Source organism: Ictidomys tridecemlineatus, chromosome 9 (genome assembly GCF_052094955.1).
Source record: "Ictidomys tridecemlineatus isolate mIctTri1 chromosome 9, mIctTri1.hap1, whole genome shotgun sequence".
Lineage (NCBI taxonomy): Eukaryota > Metazoa > Chordata > Mammalia > Rodentia > Sciuridae > Ictidomys > Ictidomys tridecemlineatus.
Window position 1 is genome coordinate 87,917,647 of NC_135485.1, and position 20,903 is coordinate 87,938,549.

Genomic DNA, 20,903 nt, shown 5'->3' on the forward strand with positions numbered 1-20,903 from the left:
ATATGGAAACTATTTTTATTCAATAAAATTTTCAATTTGCAAGAAAATATAGAAACTTTATTATCATTGAACATCCTAGTGAAATTGGCATTTGTGACACAATTTTTCCAAACTTTTGTGCAATTAGCTTACTAGACAAATGTTAATTCCACATAGAGGAATTTTAAGAATAAGTGATTTGCAATATTATTTAAATTTCAAATTTTCCTACATAATCTTACACTAATCTTAAGGCTATAATTTGCATTCAGAATTCATTTTCAATGTCCTCAAGTTTTAGTTTGTTTGTTTGTTTGTTTGTTTTACCAAACTTTCTATTTTCATTGTTTTTTTGTCCCTAATTTTTCTAATCAACTCAATGGTACTTTCATTATGAGAAATACACTAAAAATGTAAATCTTTATTTATGTCAGTCTGGCCATCTACTTATTATACCATTTTATCAGTCTTTCCTCTCTCAATCCAATATATTTTCTAATCTTCAATAATTTTTTAAATATTGGTTTGGTTAAATAATTATTCTGCTAAAAGTTACTTCAATAATACTCATTAGCTAGTTATTTGTAAGTTTTTATCCTTATATTCAATATTATTTAAATTCATCCTAGGTAAGCTGTAATATTAATTTAAAATACTTAGAAAAATATTTTCACTTTTGGTTCTCTTTTAGAGAATTAGATTGATCATCTCTAAATATTAAACTGAGTTATTCATTGTTTCCTAATATTATTTTCCAACCCAGTTAATCTTTTTCACATATGGTAGGGTAAGTTGTTAAAATAATAATTTTATTTTGCTCTTCTTATAATTTCTTCTCATTAATTTTTGAATAAGAGGAAGTTTATTTTCCCAGAGGGAAAGTAGAAATTTTCATAGAACAAATTTTCTCCACTTTATTTCAGGAAGACCAAATACCTTGAGGGACTAAAGGAAAAATAAATGGGTAGGAAAGACCCAAGAGGAAGCCCTGGAGTGAGGGGAGAGGGAGATTAGCAGATAACAAAAGCAGAGGAGAGCAGTACTGATGTGGCAGAAAGTAAGGACTGGACTTCAAGTACTCTCAAAGAGGAAATGACTGCTATCACAAGCAAGATTTTCATGGAAAATTTTTGCATAGAAACAGTAATTTCCAGCATATTCAATTTGAATAAACAGCCACTTACTTTGCACATCTAATGTATAAATGTAACTGAAGGTTATGAAAAATAATATTCCTACAAGAAAGCCCCCAAAGGGAAAAAAAAAAAAAAACAGAAAGAAGGTGCAGCTTGGTAGAAGGGAGGGGAAATTAGCCAAGTATTAAACTTTCCCAGTAAGTCCTTTCCCCAAAACATGGGCCCTGAAGGAAGGGGGCGGATACTGAATGATGGGTTCTGGACTTTGACCTTCCTCTCCTGCCCTTGCAAATTAGTCCTAAATGGAGCCACAGTAAATTTGGAAACTGGGAAATAATGAATCCCAGGAAAAGAAAAGCAATGGGCAAGATTTTGAAAAACCAGCCTCTACCTCAGAGCAAAGCCTGTCCAAGAAAGGGACATGACCTTTGTCCTTGGAAAAACCCACAGAGCACTCCTAAGCACATTCCCACCCTGCTAAGTTGTTTATCTACAAATAATAGGAGAGATCTGCTGTGCCAGGTGTCCCTGACTCAGTCAGGCTAGGTGGGGATCCATAGCAGCCCCCTAGCAGCCACCAATCAGCATGAGACAGGGAAATACCTGGGATGCCAGATGACCCTCCCAGTAGTTTATGGTGGTTGATAACATTATTGGGAAACCATGTAGTTCAGCATGTACACCCCTCTTGGCTCAAACCAATCAGTTCAAACCAATACCCCTTTTGTTCTGACCAATCACCCCTACCCAACTTGTTCCCGCCAGTGAATGTGCTAATCATGTTTTAAAGTTGTTATTTGATTTTCCCGCGGTGTGTGATGATTTGCTATGATGTATGTAAAGTCCCTGTCCTCTCCAAAAAATGTATAAAAATGCTGCAAACCCTGGGCTCAGGGCTTCTCAGCAGCACCAGTTGCTGTGTGTGCACGCGGAGGACCGAGCTAGCTCGCAATAAACACCTCTTTGCTGCTTACATCGATCTTGGGTCTCTGGTGGTCTTTGGGGGTCCTGAATTCGAGCATAACAATTTGAGCCGGGTCTGGGCTCTTACCTCTCTAGGTAACAATGAGTTTCAACCTTTCTACAACTGCCTTCCTGGGTTAAAGTTTTAACCTGCACAACTAGCCCCTGACTGTCCAATTGGCAAATCCAAAGTTTCCAATGATTAAACCATCCTCATTGTACCCTATAAAACTAAAATCCCCTCTGTAACCAAGGGCCATTTCGCATCCAGAAAATGAGCCCCTATGGAGCCCAGTCCACAAATGAATAAATGGCTTCTCCGAATCTGTTGAAATCTGCATCTGTCATTCAGCGCTTACAGTTACATCCCTAAAATCATACATTCTCCAAGACTCAATTCAAATCACACATTCAATTCAAATGACACATTATGATAATGATTTGATACCACTGGTTATTGGTGATAAGTTCTGCTTCCTCACATGTTGAAGTTTGAGCATTAGAGAAACATGCCAAGGCAAGCATATGAAGCAGGGTTTATTTAAAAAGGGATAATATAGACTTCTCCCAGGAGGGAGAATGGGGACCATAGCTAGTATCCTGGTATCCCATGAAGTGGAGATGTTCTGCCATTTTTATATGTTCTAGGCTTTTTTTGTTCTCCAGCCCTCTTCCCCTTATCTTTCTCCTTCCTGGGTATAGGACTAGGCCTAGAAAATGCTAGGTCGGGGTGGCCAAATGGTGGGAAACAGGTGAGCTGAAGGGAGAAGGGCAGGGTGGTGCAGCCAAGGACTCGTTAACAACCTTCCTCCCTAAGTTCCCTGTAGGGAGGAAAATTCCTGGGACAGGTTACCTTGGCACAGGTTGAAGCAGGGGCAGGTTCTTGATAAGGGTGGGGGAGGGGCTCTGAAGGAATTAACATTTCAATCCTTCAGGGGACAGTCTCCAACCTCCCAGACTCACTCAAAATTGGCCACCTTAATTCCACCTGACTTGATTTACCTATCTCTTCTGACTGCCTAATTCTTTCTGCATTTTTTCCTGAAATATGTTTCGAATCTTTTCTTTTGTATAGAGTTTGTGATTTTATTTGTGATTTGTCATTAATATCCCTCTTATCTTTTTATACACAAATTATTTTAATTTCTAGATTGTGTTATCATTTAGAATCACACGTACTTATGTCTTTTCTCCACTAAAGTATAATCTGTTCTAAAATCGAAGACTGCTTTATAACTCCTAAGGGCTTTCAAAATTTCTAGCACTGTGCCTTGTATAAAGAAAGAATTAAATTAATATCCATTTAATTTGGTTTATTCATTTTAAGTTTTGTTCCTTGTGTACATATTTTTCCTTATTCCTTCTTTGACATTTTTAATATATAGCTTTTAAATTCATGTTTATAAATTATTAGTTGAGCTTTATAAGAGCACATTCATTCTTCAAATAGGAATTATATTTTCAACCAGTCTATTCTGAAATAAATTGCAAGTAAAATATTTGTTTTGTTTGCTAATTCCCTGTGTCTCAAGTACACTGGGAGTGTTTCCTCTTTTGCTGAGCAGTATTGCTAGCCTAGCCAACTTTGGGAGTCTCTGACTTTGACCATTTAGTTTGCTTTATTAGAAATGAGCTCCAGGTAAGTGTGAGAAATGTTACAACCTAACATACAAATAAATCCTGTGGGACACAATTTATTATTTTACAGGGTTGTTCTGCTCTACTTGCTTCCATTTCCTTGGTGTTCAATATTTTTGTTATGTTAAAACTGGAAATAATGAAATACTTAGTATAGAATAAAAGAACAATTTCGCCATTATGTCACAATGTAAACTCTATTAGTTTTCCACGTTTGGACTTAGGAGCATGGTATTTTCTTCTGTTTCGACAGAATAATTTGTAGGTACAGCAAAAATAAAACTCCTGACGATAATGAAAATTTTGTTCAGTTCTACGTCATCCTATGCTCAGAGAAAAGGCTCCTGGAAAATCTATAAAAGTTTGTCATTTGGCTGGTCAATCAATTTTATTTGAATTTGTTATGACCTTTGACTTGAGATAGGTCTTGCTTGTATAATCAGTGAAAGTAAAAAGATAAAATTAAACACTCAATTCTTTCTAACTATACTGACATAGAAGAGCCACTTTGAAAAATGCCTTAAATCAAGTTACAAAGAAAAAATTCTTACCATAGTATACATTTGATATTTCAAAAAAATATTTCATTAAGAGATTTTTTTTTTAAGATCCAAATACACAACCCAGTTACAAATACAAATCAACTTCTATACCCTCAGTTGATTTCTGTGGCATAATGATTCCCTTTAATCCCTCCTTTTGATGTCCATTGGATCTCTGTCCCTAAGTTGAACATTACCCTAGACTCTGCAATAAATCAGGTACTCAGTTCATTTACTGATGATTATTCTGCGGGCCTTACTCTGTATCACAGCAAATAGGGCTTTTCTCCTGCTTCTCCTGACACTTCTGTTTTTGCCTGCTATGTGTTCAGAAGTTCTTTCTGACTTCATATTCTACCTGTTCCTTTAGGAGTTCGTTTTGCTTCATTGTGTTTTTAATTTTCTCATAATCCCATACATTGACCATATTCATTGGCATTCCCTCGTATTCACTGGTATCCCCTTCTCCCCAGACTGCTTATCCTGGAAACTTGGATCTCAGGCCAGTCACCCAAAGTTCTCTGCTTCTTGTGTGCCTCCTTCATAATGATTCTTTCTTTTAAATAGTATCTCTTATTTTTAGTTATTAACATTGCTCTGCATTTCAGCTAAACTTTAGGAAGAACTTAAAAGAAATGAAATCTAAAAGAGACCCAACAAGTAAAAGCACAAAGATGAAAAAGTATGAGAGCTGATCAGATCCTGTAGACTATTTCCAGATACAGAGATTAGAGGTGGGGGTAGCAATTTCTCACACTGAAGCCATGGTGACCTGTGGGAACTGCTATTCCATGCACCGAATCTCTCCATGGCTTCCACATTGTGCACTTCTTCTTTTACATGAACAGAGACTCTGTGAGGCATAAATTCTATAGGGCCACCCTCTTTACTATGGTGTATTGAAAAAGTAAAATAAACCTGGTCATATGTGCAGCTCTCACATTTGACAGAAGCGTAACACCAAGACTCGTATAATTACACATGAAACTCTCTGATCATTGTGTTTTTCAAATTGATGGTTTTTCCACAAGTGCCTTTATTATAAATGAAATTACCATTCTGGTATAAAAATCCAGAAATTTTTCTGTAACGGTATCCTTGTAGGTTTAGCCCAAGTGATTGTGCTATTATAAAATTTATCAGAAAATAGTTCGAAGAATACTCTGAAATTGAAGTACACAACAGAGAATTGGCCATAGCTGGAATGAGTTCATAAACCAGAAGATATCAGTGCAAAGTGTCTTCATGATTTATTGAGGTCGCTACCAAGTCTACCTTTGTCTCCCAGCACTAAGATTGAATATTACTATCAGAGGCTAGCTTAGCAACCAAAGTATTGCTACTTCCTCAGGAGAGAGTCTCCCATCTGGTGTGACCTGTTATCCTATCTATCCATCCGAGTAACATGATATTATATACTTTACATATTCCCTAGTTATACATCTTGGTATGAAATTAAGTAAGATCAACTACAGGATGCAACAGAATTGACTGTAATAGATGGATAGAGTTGAAGAATGGTTTGTTTTGTAGTAAAAGTCTAGGAATGGGGAAAATAATGGTTCTATTTTACTTTGTTGTGTTGAAGAGCATGTTTGGTACAAATGTAAATGATGGACTTTTAATACAACAGGTCTTTCTTATGTTCATAGACTCGAATCTCCTGAAATTGTATTGCAAGTTAGGATGCCCTGGACTATGGTCTTCCTTTTCCTTTGTTAAGGAGGAGTTGTTTTTTAAAGTAAAAATGGCAGGATGACAATATGAAGTAATTGATAAAGACAATAGTTAAAATTATGTAATATTAATATTCTACTTTTATTGGATTCAAGAAGAAATAAAACAAATTGAAACAGGGAACTGGTTGTTGTGTTGTGCCTCAAGTTCCAATTTCCCATACCAGTTCCTTTTTTTCTCTATATTTCATTCTTCTCTTAGTTTCTTTATTGATTTTGTTCATGGTTCTTTATTATAAGTAGTTGAAAGAGTAAGGTGAAAAGTGTATACTTCCTCTTGTTCAGAACCAGAAATGCAACAATGATTTATGCAGGTATTTATGCTTTCTGAAATAGATCTCTGGCTCCTTGCTAAATGAAACCACCACACAGTTTTTGGTTCCCCTTTATATCTTACAGCTCAAGGACTTGTCTCTAGACTTTAAGATGGGACAAATGTGGCCCTCAAGTCTTTGCTTTTTTCTCCTAATTTAAAACTGTTCTTTTTTGTGTGTTGATAATATAAGAAATAATTTTCTTATGTATATCCTGTTTTTCTTTCTTGCTTTTATAGTAGAAAGGTAATTCTCTAATAATTCTTTATAGATAGAATCAGGAGAACTCTTAAACAGTCAGTCTTTCCAGTCTCTCTCTCTCTCTCTTTTATGGTTCTGGGGATTTAACCACTTAATTTTTTATGGTCTATGCAAGGTAAGCACTCTACCAACTGAGCTATATCCCCAGCCTTAAACAATGTCATTTTAATTACACATTATTTGCACCATCACTATCTTATAAATGCCAGCTTTTATTTTCATAGACCTCTACTTGGGTATGGGACTTTCTCTGATTCTATTATAGGAAGCATTAAGATGGGAGTTAAGAGGAGGTACAGATGTTTTTGGTCTGTACTTAAGCATTGCCAGTTGTTTGTGGGTGGCTTTTGGCAATCACAAAGTTACTATAACACATAAGTTTCAACATATGCCAAGAGTTGTGCTTCTGAATGTACTTTCTTAACTTTATGATAGTTTTGAGTCAGCAAGATAGAAAACAATGACTTGCAAATCTCTATGTAGACTTTACTGCAAAGGGAACATTTTCCAGATGATAAACTTTTATAGTTCATGTTCATGGTGTATTTGTTTAAAAGAAAATAGTAAAATCTATAGAAAATTCCTTTTTCTCACTCTATTTTCTTTTATTCCAGGCTATGTAGAAACTAACAAAAACAGTCTGTCCTTCATGAAAAAAGTTTCTTCCTGCTTTATTATTTATTTTTTTTCTTTGTTGGGAAAATTTCAGAATATTTCTAGATTCTAAAATTACATGCTTTGATCTGGTGCTTTTTATAGTCCTATTTTTTGTAGTTGAATGGAAATAGTGATCTTTTTTTAGGTTAGAAAAATATAAATAAATTTTGTTGTGTTTATGAATATGATAGCATAGATAAGTATATATACTGGTATTTTTTTCACACTATATAACATACAAATTTTATTTAAAAGGTAATAAATTAGTTTTTATAATTTTATCAAATTTGAGACTGACTTTCCCACTTTCCTAGCTGTAACAAAAATATTTTCTTGATGCAATGCCCTCCCTGGCATTGGCAAAGCAAAATACATGTGTGCTACATTCAATCATGTTTGAGTTCAAATTGGTGATGTTCTTGCAGTATAGTAAAAAATATGGTATATATTTTAAGTTAAGCAGATTAATTAAACAGTTTAATTCTTGGTTAGTAATATAGCTTATTAGTGAACCAGAATGTTAAGACACATAGAAATAGACTCTCCAACTTCCCTAGATTTAACAGAAATATTTTCTCCCTTGATGAAATTTGTTAGTGGCATTAAAGTTTGCTATTGTCTTTTGGCTACCCAACATAAGATTAAAATGTAAAAACAAATGGCATATGTAAAATATAGGTATAGATATATAGTTATAGATAGACATGAAATATCTATCTGTAGATAATCACATAATTTATTATGAAAATAAATTGAGATAATGTGCAAAGTGTGGTACCTTAAGGCAGCTATTATAGTAAGCACATTGTAAATGCTTATACATAGTAGCTGATATATATATATATATATATATCATTTCATAAATGTGTGAAAATTTAAAATAAGTTTTTTAATGAATCAATATACTTAAAATTTTACACCTGTAATGGAGGAACTTTAGATAGGGCAAAGAGGAGGAAGGGGAAAGGTGGGGGCATGGAGGTAGGAATGGTGGTGGAATGAGATGGACATCATTACCCTGAGTACATGTATGAAGACCTGGATGGTGTGACTCTACTTTGTGTACAATCAGAGACTTGGAAAATTATTTTCTATATGTGTAATATGAATTGAATTGCATTCTTTCATCATATATAATAAATTAGAATAATTTAAAAATTGTTTTACTCCTGTTGACCCTATACTGTCTTAATTATTGATAATTCTAAGTGTAATCAGACTTTTCTTTCCATTGCTATGAATATCTGCCTTTTTTTGTCTTCTTTTTTCATCTATTTCCAGAGTCATATTTACCCAGCAGTGGTGAGCTATAGAATACCCAACTCTTCATCTATTGACTTAGTCCTGCAAATATATAAAGAGTATATATTGAAACCCTGTTGAAAAGTTGGTAATTCGGATTTCTTCTCTGATACTAAAAAATGGTAGGGGAACTCATTTGTCTTAATTTTCTTCTTTATTAAGTAGTGAAATAGATGTTCTTTCCTACTTTGTATATATAAAAAATAGCTAAGAAATCAATTTACTCATTCAAGGTCACAAGACTTAACCAGATTAAAAGGCTCACTTATATGTAGAAGGAACATAACATTACATAGTAATCTATCACTTCCCCATTCTCAAATAAAAATATTTTAATTTTGTGACTTGGAAGCTCAAAGTCTTCAATATATATATATATATATAGATAGATAGATATAGATATATAGATATATAGATATAGATATAGATAGATATAGATATGGTCAAGTGTGGATCTTTGTTTTACTCAGCAGCAAGATTCTGCTTCATAGCTTAAATAAACACTGCAGAGTCATTTCTCTCCCCCTCTTTATCACTTTAATTGCTGTATTTTTTCTCTATATGTTCTCTTCTAGTCCTATAAAGGCTTGGTGTTTTCTACAGATAACAATTTAAAATCGAAATGTGCACAAGTGAAATAAATGGCACAGGAGGCTCATCCATTGTCCACAGGCAGCATGCTGCTGGTGTCCTGTTCCTGACTGTAAAGGTAACATGTCTAGGCAATAGCTGTGAAAGCAGCTTTAGGTGATTAAATCTAAGTCTTTCTGTCAGGTAACTGCCTTTCTTGATTTTCCAACAACTTCTTATTGTCTCATTACCAGTTCTCTTTTATTTTCTGTAGTTCCACCCTGGCAATGGCAAAGCAAAAGTGCTCATATAACATTCCTGTTGTTCAGGTGCCTTATCTTATGTTTATGTTTAAAGATGTTGATATGTTAATGAAGAAATACAAAATACCCAAAATGTGAGCCTGAAAATGTTAATGATTACACATGCCTTAGGATCTAAATTCAAATTCTTGAGTATTTTTAAACATATGAAATTTTATTGTTGTTTTCATTGTTATTTTCTAAGCAAATATTTTATTACAAATATCATCTTAGTCTGCACATTACTGTAAGTTTGTGAAGTGTAGGTAAACCCCTATAGGCTGGCTGGATGAAGATGGATTGTTAGAAACACGTGAAGACTAAGGTTCAGATATATTAGTTCAGCAGGGGATCTATTCCAGCCCTGAAACATCATAATTCCAGATAAAGAAATGCAGATGAATCAGGACTGAGTATATTAAAGATAAAGAAGTATAAAATCACATTAACGTTAAAATGTATCTCTCACTCAATTCTTTCTTACTTTGTTTTGTCTTCTTGACAAAATTGCCTGATTTCCATTGATAAATTGATTTATATTTTTTTCCCTTCAAATAGAGTTAGTTCAAGAAACTTGTGAAGGAGTAGTCAGTCTTCCTTACTAATCTATTAAAAAAATTATATATATAATCGGACTCTCTGTTCATATGTATACTCATAGAACCATTGTAGAACTGTGACATTACAGACCCCCCCAAAACTCTGTACCTTCAAATATCTAATGTGTTGTCATTTCAAACTGATTCTTATGAACAACCAACTCATGATATTAAGTTTAAGGTTGATAGCTTAGAAATCTGTAACAGGTTAATTTCTCACATACTAGTCATGATTATGATGGCTATTCTTTTTAGAGGCAGACAAATTCAACCGAGGGAAATGTGCTCAGAATATTAAAAATGGAATATATATATCTTATTGAAAAAATATAGATAGTTTAAAAACATAATGAGAATTCTGGATACATGACAAGGCATTTGTTAAACTACCAGCAGCAAAATTTTCCAAGCTTATTGATCTGGATCAGGCTGTCCAGTGATGGCTATAAGTAGAATGGAGGTCATTGTATATTCTGTCTATAGTGGCATGATTTCTGACTAAATTCAATTTAACAAAACTAGAATACTATATCTCTAAATATTATAAGATTTGAAAGATTTTGAGAAAATAGTATCAGAAGAAAAAATATTAAAATATGGTACATAGAATGAATGTAGAATAGATGCCTAAGGATGCAAAGTGGAAATAGTGAAAATATATACATATACATATATATATGTAAATATATAGATTCTTTATTCATTTTCCCTATTACACCCAAACCAAATACTCAGATGATTTCAGAACATATTAAAAAAGCATCGATCTATTAATATTGTTGTGTCATTTCCAAATTTGCTTTATTTATTTGTTAAATCTATATTTTGTGGGATCAGTGAGAGTTTTAGTTTTGAGAATCTTATATTTCTTTAAGAATGAAAAGTTTTATTTCATTATGTCTTAGAATATTTTCTTCTACTAGAACATATGTTGTTTAAAATATATTTTATGTCTTGTTCCTGAATTCAGAAATTCTGAAATAAGCTTTTCAACTTTCCTAGATTTAACAGAAATATTTTCTCCCTTGATAAAATTTGCTAGTGGAATTAAAATTTGCTATTGTCTTTAGGCTATCCAACATAAGATCAAAATGTTCATAAGTAAAAACAAATAGTTTATATAAAATATAGGTATAGATATATAGTTATAGGTAGATATGAAATATATATCTGTAGATAACCACACAATATATTAAGAAAATGAATTGAGATAATGTACAAGTATAGTACCTTAAGACAGCTATTATAGTCAGCACATTGTAAATGCTTATACATAGTAGCTGATATTATGTATACCACTTCATAAGTGTGTGAATTTTTTAGTGAAATAAAAAATTCTGAAATATTCTTGTTTTTCCTTTACATTATAAATTCAATTTTAAGTCTTTATTTCAGATCTTTTTTTTTTTTTTTTTTGTATCAGGCATTGAACCCAGGGGTACTTTACCACTGACATCCTCATCCCTTTTTGTTTTTTATTTTGGGACAAGTTCTTATGAGGTGCTTGGGGCCTCGCTAAATTGATGAGGCTGGCCTTAAACTTGCAATCCTCCTTCCTTAGCTTCCCAAGTCACTGGGATTACAGGCATGTGCCAACACATCCAACCGCCCTTTATTTCAGTGTTTACTATAACCAATGAAGCATAAAAACCAGAATTTATTTTTATACCTCCTTTTTATATTTTTGATCAACTCCAAAAAATTTAAAGGTTATCATTTAGACAAGGAATCAGATTTCACTGAAACAGTATCATATCCAAAATGATTGTTTAAAGGAAAATACAACACACACACATATATATGTGTATGTGTGTGTGTCTATATATATATATAATATATATATATATATATACGCTTTATGTATTTCATATATTTATGGAAATGATTAATATATTATACATATATACCCATGTAGAGTGTCAATTTAATAGCTCTTAGTACATTTACAGAGTTGTTCAGTAGTTGCAATTATTTTAGAATATTTTCCCAACTCCAAAATGTTATCAGGCATCTCATAGTTGTAATGTTCTGATTCTATCCACTGTCTACAGACACAATTGATCCAATTTCTTACTGGGTTCAGTTATGTATTCTAGATGTTCATATAAATAGATTCATAAAATATGAGGGAAATCTTTATACTTGGTTACTTTTACCAATACTCCTATATAGATCTTATTCTCCTATAGAGTTCAATACTTTCCCACTTTTGTGTCATTTTATTATATAAATATATAAATTATATTATATAATATATACAAATATATAATATGATATATAAATTATATTATTTGAATATATAAAGGATATTTTGTATCCTTCAGTTACAATTCCAAAAATACATTGTTAAAATTTCTACTTTAAAGAATTTTATGTCTTCTAAAGAAGCTAAGAAAGGAAAGCAAGTATACATTCAGTGTTTGTTATATTAATATTCTTCTTTATCATTTCTAATTCTTTGCATTTATCCTTATGGATTTGAGACCCTACCTGGTGCATTTCCTTATTCAATGCAGCCTAATTCAAAAATTTTATGTTAGAAGAGTAACAGCAAAAATAGTCTTTTTAATGTTTGATTTTAATTAGCCAAAATCAGAAAGAAATATACATTTATACAGTCTTATATTCTCACCACTTTAATCTTTACCAATATTACTTTTATATTAATTTGAATGAAAGTCTTGGGATACCTGATTTCTACTTTTAAAACTTCTTTTAATAATTATTACAAAACTTTGATAGCAGTGAAACATGAATTTTAGAAATCTAGGATTATATTTTCTGTCCTTTAATTTTGTAAGACAATTTTTATTTGGAAGGCCCGTGTTTTCCTTTAGCTACTGCTTTCTGGACTTGGTTGTTTCTGATGGTAAATCAGCTGTTCAGTTTTATTGGAATTCGATTGTTTGTGTTTGATAAGTTTTTGTTGTTGTTGTTGTTTTTAGTGGTTTCAAAATGTCTTGTGTTTCAACACTTTTCTTATGTTTTCTAGGTGTGGATATCTTTTAGGGGAGGTCAGAGTAGCTATTGGGGACTGAACCCATAGGTACTTTACCCCTAAACCACTGCACCAGCAATGTGGATATCTTTATACTTATCTTACTGGAACTTATATTTCTTGAATATGTGTTTTCTGTTCCTTTATTTTTCTCATCTCCTCAAATACTTATTATAAATATGCTGATATACTTAATGATGTCCTATAATTCTCTAAGAAAATTTTTTTTAACTTCCTTTTTTTTCTGTTATTCTGATTCTGTAATCTGTCTTCATCATTCTTTGAATTTTCTGACTAGTTCTTCTACCAGTTCAAAACTTTTGGAGTTCCTCTAGTAAATTTTTTTCAGCTACTGTATCTTCATCTTCCAGAATTCCACTTGTTTTTTATTGTTGGAATCATCACCAATTATTTTTTATTCTTTCTCTTTAACATTTTTCAGGCATTATCTGTAATGCTTTCACATATGATTCCATTGATTGTGGTATTCAAAAAACATTGTTAAGTAATAAAGAATTTTAACTTTTTTTTTTGGGGGGGTGGGGCAGGTACCCAGTGTTTAACTCAGGGGCACTCAACCACTGAGCCACATCCTCAGTCCTGTTTGTATTTTATTTACAGACAGGGTCTCACTGAGTTGCTTAGTGCCTCGCTTTTGCTGAGGCTGTCTTTAAACTTGTGATCCTCCTGTCTCAGCCTCCCAAGCCACTGGGATTACAGGCCTGCACTGCACCTCACAGTGTGGATGGCACATAGACCATGAGTTCTTTTTATTCATGAGCAACTTGGATCAGAACTGAGTATACTAATGAGTTTACTTAAGTGATGAGTTCCTAGATAGCTACTGGGTGGGAATGGGGCTCCTGTGCACGTAAATCATATGATTTTAAGGGCTGAAATTTTGAATCAAGCTATGCTCTGAGGAAGGGAAGGAGATAGGAAATTCACTTCCAGTCATGTGATAAATAATCAATCATGCCTATATAATGAAAACCCAATTAAAAATTCTGGATATTGACACTCAATAACACTTTCTTATTGGTAAACACATTGATGTGCCCAAAAAATAATGCACCGTGGTTCCGAAAAGAGGGGGCATAGAAGCCCTGTGTCTGAGATCCTCCTAGTTCTTGCCCTATGTGGCTCTTCATGTACCTGTTTCTGAGTTGTATTCTTTATAGTAAAAATGTAATCAATAGCATGGTGCTGGGGCTGGGGTTGTGGCTCAGTGGTAGAGTGCTCACCTAGCATGTGCGAGGTGCTGGGTTAGATCCTCAGCATCACATTAAAAAAATAAATAAATAAAATAAAGGTATTGTGTCCATCTACAACTCTCTCTCTCTCTCTCTCTCTCTCTCTATATATATATATATATATATATATATATATATATATATTAAATAGCATGGTGCTTCCTGAGGTCTGTTAGTTATTAAGTGATTGACTGAATCTTCCTAGGATACGGAAACCACAAATTTGTACCTGTTAGAAATGCAGATGACCTGATGATCCTAACTGCAACTGGTGTCCAAAATGAAGACAGTCTTGTTGAGGAATAAACTATTAAAATAGTGCTCACTGTGCTAATCTTAGGTCATTAATACCAGACCTAAATTGCAGTATGCTACTTGAAACATTCTCATCTTTTCCACCTCTGATGTTTCTTATTCAATATTTTGTTTGTTGGTTGGTTTGCTTCACTGATAAAGGTATTTGGTAGAAAAGCAAAGAATCCATGAATAAAAATGAGCCTCCACATAAAAATATTGTTGAGAAATGAAAATATATTTTATGGGAAATGTATCATGAGACAAAAACCAATAAATCTTGGGAAACTTAGGAAATTTATATAAAAATGGGAAGATGAGAAGATGTTATAAAAATGCCTGGGGTGTGAGTGTTTAAGAAGACAACCATTAAAATCATTGCTATTTTGGGGGGTTACAGATTTATCCTCTCCAAATTATCCCTGCCACAAAAATTTCAAAATATTTAGATCTTCTTTTTAATTTCTTTGAGAAACTGGTAAACAAGGCTAGGCTACAACCCAAATATAATTTAAGGTAATGAATTAAGATCTGTAAATTAACCAACATTTTTGTGGTTTTAAAATACACATGCTTTACAACATTGCAGCCTTCATATATTTTGAACAGGTTGATCTAGATACCTGCTAAAACTTTTCTCTCAACTAGCTGACTATTCTTGTATATAAGTCACGAGATAAAAAGAATATAAATCCTTTCCTACTTAAATTCAGCATCTCTCTAGTAAAAATACAATAAAAATTTATTTGATCTTCTAATTTTCACTCATTTGATAATGCACATAAAAATTTGAATTCTATATAGTCTTATGCCAAATTTTTGTTTTGTTTTTAATTTTCAATGGATAATTGAATGATCCTTAAATCAAGACTATAAAGTCAATATATACAACCTAAATTTTTAAAAAACAGTAAGCACTTATACTAATAGGAATAGGGTTTTTTGAGAAACTAAAGCAGTACAAAGACCCACCTGTAATCCTTGATTCTTGTGATCAACTCAGAAAGATATTGAACATGTCACTTAAAGTAACAAGCAAAAGTTTATTAAAGAGGTAGGAAAGGGAAGAAGGGAACACTTTTGAGGGAGAGAGTACATCCTTTCAGAGAGGGAAGGAACCACAAGTCTCTTCTACACTTCAGTTTTATTGGGGATCCAATAGAAGTTTCCAGAGTTCACCAAGTTCACCTTTTCACTTTTGATTGACAGCAAGATGACATCAGACTATCAATTCCCCACTGCCATGACAACTCTGGGTCACTTTGACCCATGCTGACCTAATCTAATTGGATTCTTAATCATAAATTCTTACCCATTTTATAGTTAAAAGGAATTGTCCTTATCTCCCCGAGTTTCTGTATCTGGTCTGTGAAAAGGTCTCAAAATGTCCTTCTTCAGGTTAACTTAGGTTTCTTTTATTGGCATTATTTTCGGCATGCATTTTTGCTACAGATAGCAGGTAGTTTGCTGAGGAATGTGTACACTTAAGCCAGATAGGGCTGCAGGTAAACTCTTTCTTGAATAGAGAAAGCATGTGGGGGTCATCACAGTGGGCTCATTTTAAAGAATTAATTATTTAACCTTGTGTTCCATCCACCCACATTTCTCTGTCCCCTCTCATCATCAAGTTATTTTATAATTAGTGTTTGGAAAGTTAATCTTAAAGCATGGCATGGTAATAGTGAAATGGGTATTGCACTATGATTCACGAGAAAAAAAAACTCTAATCCTGGCTCTTTTTTCAGCATGATTTTAGGAAAGTTGCTTTCTTGTCTGAACCCCATTTTCCTCAATTCTTTAAATAGAGTTGGTAAGACTTGACGAACAAGAATATATTTAACTGGGACATTGAACAAGCATGACTCACAGAATATGATCAGAACAAAAATTTATTTTTTGTTTCTTACTTTTCTTTGAAAATATGTTCAAAAGAGGAACATTATTTACCTCTTCACATTGAAGCTGTGACACCCTAAGACTATTATAAGAAGAAAATTTTCTTGCATCACATAGGCTCCAATACCTTGACTAGGGACATCTTCTTAAGAGGATGCCCATCCTTTTTCATTTAGACATATGGAATTTCTCCCCTCAAATCCTTGAGAAGATCTTTTTTGCAGGTTTCAACTTTTTTTTTTTTTAACCACTTTCCTATATCCTCAAATACTTAACTATTGCTCAGAGTAATTTTTTTTTTTTTTTGGTGTATGCTGTATCGACCTTCAAACTGTTTACATTAATAGTAATAATGATTAATATTATTTCATACTACTTCATTTTAGAAACATTTTTATCTTTTCTTCTTTTCTGTTATATCATACAGCCATATGTATTGAACTACTAAATAAAACAATTGAAAGAGAAATAATCATTTTTATAAACTTTATCTTTATAATATGAAAAAAAAAAAGGTAAAGGAAAAGAATTCTGTGTTTAAATCCTAAGATTAAACCAGGACACAGAATAACTAAGAATAAAAAAAAACACTAATCAAAGAGAATATGAACATTCAAATACCTCACTCTACTAGAGCCCACAAAAACTGTTATTGTTGGTTGTTTTTAATGGTAAATCTAATCAATAGTAAAATCTTAATATTCTTTTGATGATACCTTAAAATTTTCTATATTCTTAAAGCATATATTTATGCTTACATACAAGTGGAAACGTAGGTAGTATTCATTTTTTATAGTTTGTTTTTCCATTTTAGAATTCCTAAGTTGAATACATAATTAAATAAAATTTATATAAGATGGGAAACTTATTTAAATTACTTTATTGAGCTCAGCATGTGGTATTCATTCTCTCTAAATTTAAATAAAGCCTCCATCTGTTCTTTTATTCAGGCATCTCTGATTAAATCTTCACACAAAATACAGATAAACACAATATATGCATGCAAGTTATAAAAGTTCCATTAAAAGTTCACTTTCTTATTCTAATGTGATTTTGAATTCAAGAGTTTTTTCACCATAGCAGAATGTGAATCTCTTTAATTTCATAGCAGACATTGATTCCAGGCATTATAGAATGCTAATCAACATTTGCAGGATTATTGTACACAACATATTGTTTTCAAAACTCATTATTTTTAAAAGTAGATGCCCATGAGAAATTAATTTTATTTGGTGTTTTGGTTTTGTGAGTTTTCCTTCTTTCTTCCTTCCTTTCTTTTTTCTTTTTTTGTTTCTCATATATTCTGAATTTCAGGAGTGTAAATTTCATTCCAGTATTCACCACTTAAGACACTTTCAGGCTAAAAGAAGACCCCCAAAATGCAGTGTCTATTTTTTAAAGTATATTTTTGAAAACACCTTGAGAAAGAAGTACTGTCTAGGAAATTATCTTACTGATCTCAGTTGTCTTCATTTGGAAGTATTATTCTCAATGTTCAATTATTTTTAAACATTAGTAAATTTCTGAATATAATGTTTATAATATTTTAAATCCTTACTTTATTTAAGTGGTACCTAACATATGTTTGATAAACTATGTTTTAATCTTACCAAACTATTCTGGGATTATGTTTTATTCAAATTTATAAGGAATCAATGTTAACTAATTGAAAGTATATAACAAGCATAGATCTAATAATTTAAAAGTCCTTTTTTGTGATCAATAATTTTATTTTGGAGATTATGATGATTGGAATTCAACCTCAATTCTATTTAAATGCAAAGGCAATGTTTCTTCCTTTACTTCATAATAGATCCACATGATGAGTATTATTCTGTTCTTTACAGGTTAAGTTTAAGTATCACACCAGATGTAATCACAAGTGGATATTCTTGTAATATTATTCTTCTCTACAAGATTTTGCAAGTTTCTGCTGATATATATATTTTTTTCTATTTAAGAGTGAAAAAGAAGAGGCTGAAAGAAGAGGTACATCCTAGACTTCTGAGTATTTGCCTTAGTACTTCTCTTTGATTAGGGAAAAGGAGAATCTGGCAGTTGTGAAAATACCAATGAATTTTTCCCTTCATATCACACCACCTCACATTATTGGCAGAGAACTGAAGAATATTTAGAAGTATCTCTGCAAATGAGAGAATGATATCACATCATGGTAGTTTGGGTGTTGTCCCTAAGCTGAGTGACATGCTCTGCTAATTGAAGCATATAGGAGAATAGTCTTTTTAATTTTTTATTATTTCTATTTTTGGTAGGTAATGGAATGCAATAATATGGTACCACTGATTTCTCTTTTTTTTTAATCTTTTGAAGAATTGTATATTGTTCAGCATTTTAAAAAGTGATCATAAGCCAGTTGTGGTGGCATAAGGCTGTTACTAGGGAGGCTAGAGATAGGAGGATTACATGTTGCAGGCCAGTTTCAGTCACTCAGTGAGTATCTAAGCCACTTAGCAAGACACACACATCTATCCCTCCCCCCCCTCTCTCTCTATATATATATATAATTTTTTTTTTCTTTTAAGGGTTGGGCATGTAACTGCCTGAGAAAGTCCCTAGGTTAAATCTTCAGTACCTCTCCAACCCAGTTAAAAAAAAATGAAAAAGAATGAGTGGAGGACATGCTAAGTTTGCTGTTACTATAAGTAAACAGAAACAATTTTGCTAATAATATCAAAATGTATGTTATAGAATAGGTTTTGTTTTTCAATATTTTTGAATTCTGAGACTACAGATTCAATCTGAAAGCAGAGCTATTTGACATAACACTACTGAGGAGAATTAAATATTATTCATTACTCATAAATACACCTTCCTTTTATGAGTTAAAATGACATCACTGTTTCTGATTCTTGCCTTCAACATCAAACTAATTTAAAAACAAAAAAAAAGATTGTCAGTTTCTAAAATTAAATTTCAAACCAATTAGTAATGTAGTTTTGAAGAAGGCAGTAACAATTTTTCTGATTTTTCACATTGTTGTGTATTAAAAAATCATAAAATGCCACTATAGGCAGAATAGAAGTCCTATAGTCATCTTGACTACCATTTTTGCTCTCTAACATTAACTTGACTAATGTTTAATAAAATTTGGAATAACAGTTTATACAACAAATCATTTAATTATAAATAAGGCACTAAAAGAGTGTTCTTGTATCAGTCTTGTTAAATCCCTCTATTTGTGGCTGAAGTTTTTCCTTTCTTGAACATGCATGAGGAATCAAGCACTCTTTCTGCTGTCCTTCACACCTCTTCTGGAACAGAGGCATCTATTGTCAGTGAAAAGCTGGAGGACATTTCTTGGAGGTGCTGCTGTCTGCCTCTCTGGTGTTCAAGTCTATGTTCCCTTCACACCTTTTTCTGTTCTCATCTTAAATGGTCTTCCAAAGCCTCTTTATCTCCATCATGACTGGTGTTAGTATATCTTTGAAGGGAAACAATGCCTTTCCAAATACCATCAGATTATATCTGTTTTATAGAATGTATGGATGCTTTTCTGTATACATGTTTGATTTTGCTTTGGTACAGACCAGATTTGCTCTCAGGGTCTCCATAAGGGAAATAAATGAACAATACATAAACAAATATAACATAGATTAATATTTTGAGACATAACTACTGTATACTTTCTTTTTTATTCTTTTGAAATGCCTATCTATAAGGTATCTCTTTGTGCCTTTATAAAAAAAAAAACCCTCCATTTTTACAAACTGTATCAATTTCTTCAATATATCATGGGTTTATTCTTGACATTTGTGTCTGAGAATATCAGTCATTTAAAAAAAGTTCAAATTAAAAAAAAAATACACTGTTTTTCTCATTGTTCTGTTTCTTTTGTTTTGTTTTTGTCTTATATTGTTTTATGTTTTACTTTTTATTGTGAAAAAATGTTAGAAAAATAGTGACAATAGTGTAATTATCTCTCAGCTGCACAAGTGATTCTATTCACTTTCTTGTAATAATTTATTTTCCCTGATTTTGTTTTATTTTTCTTTTTTCCTGGAATATTATAAGGAAAACCCCAGTAACATCTTGTTTCACCCACAAACATTTTAGCAAGCATCTCTAACGTGAATGCTTTTTTTCTGAAGGTATTATGTAGCATGTGTATGCTACTATAACATTCCTTCTCACCTTACTAGAACCCTTCAAGCAAATGAATTTTGTATGTAGAGAAAAGCTTATACACATTGTATAATACTTATCATGCAAGATTTGATTATTTAATGAAAAACACTTTTAGAGGATTAGATTGCTGTTTGTTGTTATGTTTCTATAATCTAATTGTAGCTGCCTTGCATTTTACTTAGGATGAATGAGTGTGGGGCCTTGGTACGTATAATAATTCAAGTTCAAAATACAGCCTGCTGATGTCTCAGTTTTTCTCAGCTCCTGAAATTATATGATTTCATAGAAAATATATTACTGTGATGCTTTGTAAAGCC